Raw genomic sequence first — 6,581 nt, 5'->3', positions numbered from 1 at the left:
TTCTAAAGGGGATATAAATTAATAAACCATAAGAACTTTCACTAATCCAGTACAAAAAATTAGTTCTTAAGAAATCTCTTGGTAATCCACTTTCAAACCTCTCCAGTTTATTCAATAATAATTCAAGTTTGCATTGATCCCAGAGTAAGTCCCCTCTCTGTAACATAATTTCAGTGTTTAAACTATAATTAAGCACTTAAAATGTTTTAGAATATAGTTATCAAGGCATCAACACATTACATAAGGTTTTTTTTCTCTCTCAGATAAATGTTATAAATGTGTCAGCATGAGCCACAGTGTTACACAATGCATTATGCATAGTGAGTTGGTCAGCATTATGAAGATAATCTTCACTCTGTTCTGCTTAGGAGACAAAGTTAAGATTACGTAAATTAAACCACTTTGTCATGTGTTGATTCCCTTACTCAGTTCTATCGGCCTAAGAATGCAGTCACTTCTGCAAAAGTAAAATCAAGGACAGATTTTGTTCTATGGATATATAAGAATTCATAACAAATATGAAAGTAATATTCTATTTATTTAGGAAAGCATAATATTTAAAGTGAAACTAATATAAGCAATATGGCAGAACTTAACAGCATTTTAAAAATAGAAATATCTTTAGAAGTGCTTTAATTTGGCCCTTTTATTTTGTAGTTGATGCTGTTAGCCAACAAGCTAGGTGATTTTCTCCAAAGTCGCAAAGCATAGGATTAGGCTAGCACTCAGTCTCTCTGAGGGTCCAAATCTGTAAGTAAATTATCAATCCCTCTTTGAGAAAAATGAAAATGCTTTAATAACTTTCAATCACAGAAAATATTTGCTATATAATCACATTTATATATTTTCTCAAAAAATTAGTATAAATATTCAGCGTCCTACAGCTTTAAAGAAAATAATTTTACAACTTGGGACAGTGGTTTGTATTTGAATCATTTTTTGCACCTAATTAGTGGCCCTCATGAATTTTCCATTGTTGTAAGAAACTTCAAAAACTCAAATTACGCTGAGTGATAAGAGGAGGGTGGGAGTTAATTACAGAAAAAACACTCAAAGAAATAATCAGTGTTGGCTCAGAGGAGCAGGAGATGCTTCTGAAAGCAACATCACAATGGCTGCCCAAGGAGAACCCAAGTCCAGTTCAAAGTTGTACTGGCTGGTGATGGTGGTACCGGAAAAACTACATTTGTGAAATGTTATTCTGACTGGTGAATTTGAGAAGTATGGTGCTCTTGGGTATTGAGGTCCATTCCAACAAAAGACCTACTAAGTTCAATGTAGGGGATATGGCTGGTCAGGAGAAAATTGGTAGCCTGAGAGATGGTACTACATCCAAGTCCAGTCCCATTATAAGGTTTGATGTAAGAGCAAGGGTTACTTACAAGAATGTGTATAACTGACACAGAGATCTGGCATGAGTATGTGAAAACATCCCCATTGTGCTGTGTGGCAACAAAGTAGACAGCAAGGACAGGAAAGTTAAGGCCAAATCTATTGTCTTCCATGAAAAGTAAAACCTTCAGTACTAGGACATTTCTGCCAAAAGTGACTACAACTTTGAAAAGCACTTCCTCTCACTTGCTTGAAAACTATTTGGAGACCCTAACTTGGAGTTTGTTGCCATGACAGCTATTGCCCTACCAAAGGCTGCCTGGACCCCACTTTGGCAACACAGTAGGAGCAGGATCTAGAGGTTGCTCAGACAAATGTTCTCCCAGATGAGGATGACGATCTATAAGAAAGTATAGGAGCCCAGCGTCAGAAGTCTAGATTTATAGGCAATTGTCCTGTGATGTCAGTGGTACATCACCTTGGTAAGTTTATTGTATAACTAAACAGAATATGTGCTTAATCTTTGGGATGCTGAAAGAGATGAATGGGCTTTGGAGTGAATGTGGCAGTTTCAAAAGCAGCTCCGTTTTTTGGACCTGCATATTTAGCTGTTTGTTTTTTTTTAAGATTTTATTTATTTATTTGACAGAGAAAGATCACAAGTAGGCAGAGAGGCAGGCAAAGAGAGAGAGGGAGAAGCAGGCTCCCCGCCAAGCAGAGAGCCCAATGCGGGGCTCGATCCCAGGACCCTGAGACCATGACCCAAGCCGAAGGCAGTGGCCTAACCCACTGAGCCACCCAGGCGCCCCTATTTTAGCTGTTTTGAAATGCAGTAGTATCCTTCCTAAATTTCAAATACAAGACTACTATAGTCACATCACAGTATCCATTGGTGAAATCTTGTTTGTTACTGTCATTCTCATTTCTTTTCATTTAGAATCAGGATATTCACAGACCTGTACCCCTGGGGATAAAAATACATTATATGTTTATTAAAAAAAAAAAAGTTGTATTTTTTAAAAAAATCAGCTTTGTAGGGAATTATTCTCCATTTGTGGGCACCTTCATTTTTTAAATTTTAGGCATATGCTTTAAAATGTTTTACTAGATGCTACTTGTAACTACATAAAATGTAGACACTAATATTAACTGATTAGGAAATCACTTCATAACAAAATGACAGAAAAAAAAAGCAACAAAATCAATTGACCAGAACTATGAATTTCTTGACTCATATAACTTGAAAGTCTAGGAGTACTTTCAGGCATGTCTGGATACAAAGAATAAAATAACAATCCAAGGACTCTCTGCTTTTGCCATTACATTTTCTGTATTGCTGGGTCTAGTTAAATTCCAACTCCCCTCCACACAATGGAAAGATGGCTGCCTACACTTCCGACCTTATGTACCATCCTAACACCAACCCCAGTGGGGCAGGTGGAGGATGCTTTCTTTCCAATAGCTCCAACAAAAGTCCTAGAATATAGTCTCCAGGGCTCTGACTGAATCACCTTCTTGCCCCTGAATTAATCATTAGGATACTATGTCTTGATTGCTCAAGCCTGGGTCACATGGTCACAGGGTTTAACTCAATCTCACTCAAAACACACAGAATACAAATGGGGAAATAATGGTTTTGCCAGAAGATGTGAAAATAAGTGCTTGGGCATGCCAAAAAATGACAGATGTCCTCCAATGCACTGTTTAAGAAGAGAGAAAGGTTGGGTCCTCTTTCCTTTATCTTCCAATTTATCCCTAGAAATAGTTGTTATGGATTATCTTCTAGTACATGAGCAGGAGCACATTTAATAGGCAGGTAGAATCACAACATGGTACTACATGTTACATGGATGAGGTCCTCTCTCCAATTCCCACTCTCACTCTCTCTATCCATGGGATAGAAATAGTAAGTGGCAGAAAGTCCAGGAAGACCCAGATTCTCAGGATTTCTAATAATGTTTCTCTGTTCCATTTCTCCTGTGCCACCTTAAATCATCGTGGTAAGAGCCAAACAAAGGTTTTGATGATGTAGAGGAAGGAGAGTTTGTAAAAAGGAGCAATCTTTATCACAGAGTTAGGACTGAAGCTTTTTAAGCCTAACTAGCTTAAGAAAAAAGAATGCTCCATGTGATCCAGTCCCATCTTGGATTACTGCTATCAACTCTCCACTCTCAGCCTATAATAGAATTATACCTTCCTAACCTTTTCCATTTGCCTTTGCAGTGCCTGGCTCTTAGGATGTTGTGTATTCCCCTGCCACTCCAGCTTCGGGCTTATCTATATGATTTGCTTTCACCAGGGCCATGTGTGTATAACTTGTGTGTCTCTAATCAGAGGCTTGAAACCAGCTTGCATGGTTTGGCTTGTGCTCTTGTGCTTCTGCCATCTGTCATCAGAAGATCTTGCCTGGGTCTCAGAATGAAAGATCTGTGGAGCAGATGTGAAGCTGACTTGCTGAATGAAGAACAGCCACCCCAGCCACCTCCCAGACATCAAGACCATCTCTCATTGTAAATCACTGGGATTGCTGGGCTGTTTGTTAGGCAGGTTTATCATGCAAAACTCACTAAAACAACATCGTACACAAGTTATTATGCATTATGATTTTGGACCAGACACAAAACTAAGAAAAATGTTATTTTCAAACATTACAGCTATAACTCACATAGTCTCTTTTCAGAGTACTATCACTGTATTAAAGAAAAAAAAAATAAGTCTAAAAGCCAAAGAATCAAATTAACCATGGATCTTTATTTGCATATCTCCAACAGCTTGAGGTTGATATTATTAATCAACACAAGGATTTTAATAACGTCCCCTCTCTTTTCTATCTTCGTTCCATGCATCATACAGCTGGCCTTAACACTTCTTAAACCAAATATTTTTCCTGCAAACCCACATACTTCACCCTAATCTACTACCTTTAATCCTATGCTACCCTTTCTTTTTCTTTTTCTTTTTTTTTTTTTTTTTTGCTTTTTTCTAATTTAACTGACAGAACAAAGAGCTGTTTTGGCAAACAAGGATTCCCCTTGGAGAACTGGGTGGGAGAATTAGGTCAGAACAGAATTCTCTGATAGGCAGGGAGAGAACTGCCAGATTTTCCCAAATGCTTTCCTTGGGAACTACTGGGAAGAAGTGACTGGTCATAGTCAGTATCTGCTTATATTTGCTGCCCCAATCCTGTTCATGTCAGTCAGCAAATCTCATCTTAATATAAAAATTTTCAAGTTACTATTTTTGTATATTCCTGTTTTTTTACTGAATTTTTAATTATAGAAAGCAACAGTTTTAAGAAAGTGAACTGCAAAGTTATGAAAAGAAAATATTAATAATCTTAACTTTCCTCCTCCAATCTATTTCTGAAGTGAGCAGTGTCCAATGATGTCTGTTCTTTGAAATATTTATCTATATAAATATATCATGATTTTCTATTCTTTTCTATAAAGTGAACTCTATTATCCACTTTCATCTAAGAGGTGTTCTCCTTCCACATAAAATATGTGAATGACATCACTTCATGGAAATATGTCTAATCTGATTTTCATTAAATCTAATTAAATCTAATTTTCATTAAAACTAGCTGCATGATATGTCATGTTATATATTTATCAAAAATTATTCAACCAAGCTTTCTTAATTAATGCTTAGTTTATTTCTTGGTTTTTTTTTTGTTTGTTTGTTTGTTTTAGCATTACATGCAAAGCAAAGTCAATGAGTAAAGATGTGTAATATTACAGGGAAGAGAGAACCAATTGTTGAGTCAATTATATAACTGTCATAAATGGTCTTTTATAATATGTACATGTATGTGTTCTGTCTTGATCTTTGATATTTTTAAATTCTTTTTCTTTATTGTTTCTGAACTTCCAGGCTGCCCTCAATAAGCCACTGGGACCAAAGTCTCATTAGACTTTTACATATTATTTTTAATATTTTTGTCAAATCTTGCAAGAGAGTAAGTTTTTTTTTTCCATTTTATTTATTTTTTCAGCGTAACAGTATTCATTCTTTTTGCACAACACCCAGTGCTCCATGCAAAACGTGCCCTCCCCATTACCCACCACCTGTTCCCCCAACCTCCCACCCCTGACCCTTCAAAACCCTCAGGTTGTTTTTCAGAGTCCATAGTCTCTTATGGTTCGCCTCCCCTTCCAAATTTTTTTTTAAATAAACATATAATGTATTTTTATCCCCAGGGGTACAGGTCTGTGAATCGCCAGGTTTACACACTTCACAGCACTCACGATAGCACTTACCCTCCCCAATGTCCATAGCCCCCTCCCCCTCTCCCAATCCCACCTCCACCCAGCAACCCCCAGTTTGTTTTGTGAGATTAAGAGTCATTTATGGTTTGTCTCCCTCCCAATCCCATCTTGTTTCATTTATTCTTCTCCTATCCCCCTACCCCCCGATGTTGCTTCTCCATGTCCTCATATCAGGGAGATCATATGATAGTTGTCTTTCTCCGATTGACTTATTTCACTAAGCATGATACGCTCTAGTTCCATCCATGTCGTCGCAAATGGCATGATTTCATTTCTTTTGATGGCTGCATAGTATTCCATTGTGTATATATACCACATCTTCTTTATCCATTCATCTGTTGATGGACATCTAGGTTCTTTCCATAGTTTGGCTATTGTAGACATTGCTGCTATAAACATTCGGGTACATGTGCCCCTTCGGATCACTATGTTTGTATCTTTAGGGTAAATACCCAGTAGTGCAATTGCTGGGTCATAGGGTAGTTTTTATGTGGAAAAAGGAAATGAATAAAATAGCAATCTTAGGGGCTCTTGGGTGGCTCAGTGGGTTAAAGCCTCTCTCTTCGGGTCAAGTCATGATCCCAGGGTCCTGGCATGGAACCCCGCGTTGGACTCTCTGCTTGTCAGGAAGCCTGCCTCCCCCTTTCTCTGTGCCTGCCTCTCTGCGTATTTGTGATTTCTGTCTGTCAAATAAATAAATAAATAAATAAAATAGCAATCTTAGAAAAAATATTTCTCTAACTAGAATACAAATGAATTAAAAAGGAAGACTGAACACACTAAAGACAAATTTCATCTAAATTATAACATTTTATGGAAGGAAAGACCTTAACAGATGACTCTGTGTGAAAGACATTTTGGAAATCAAATACAGTTCAACATGTTGTATCAGCCAACAGCCTAAGGTAGTTGTACTATTCAAATCATGTTTTATCCTTTGACCTGATATTAGATGGCAGAATTTCTTTTTTTTTTTAAGAT

The 6,581-nt window shown here is 37.2% G+C and overlaps 1 pseudogene; it reads left to right on the top strand.

The window, feature by feature from the left end:
- The first annotated feature begins 1,111 nt into the window (after positions 1-1,111).
- On the top strand, positions 1,112-1,738 carry LOC123951142 (annotated as a pseudogene).
- Positions 1,739-6,581: the final 4,843 nt, after the last annotated feature.

The sequence above is a fragment of the Meles meles genome, chromosome 9 (assembly GCF_922984935.1).
Source record: "Meles meles chromosome 9, mMelMel3.1 paternal haplotype, whole genome shotgun sequence".
In the NCBI taxonomy this organism is placed as follows: domain Eukaryota; kingdom Metazoa; phylum Chordata; class Mammalia; order Carnivora; family Mustelidae; genus Meles; species Meles meles.
This window is presented reverse-complemented; position numbering and strand designations above follow the sequence as displayed.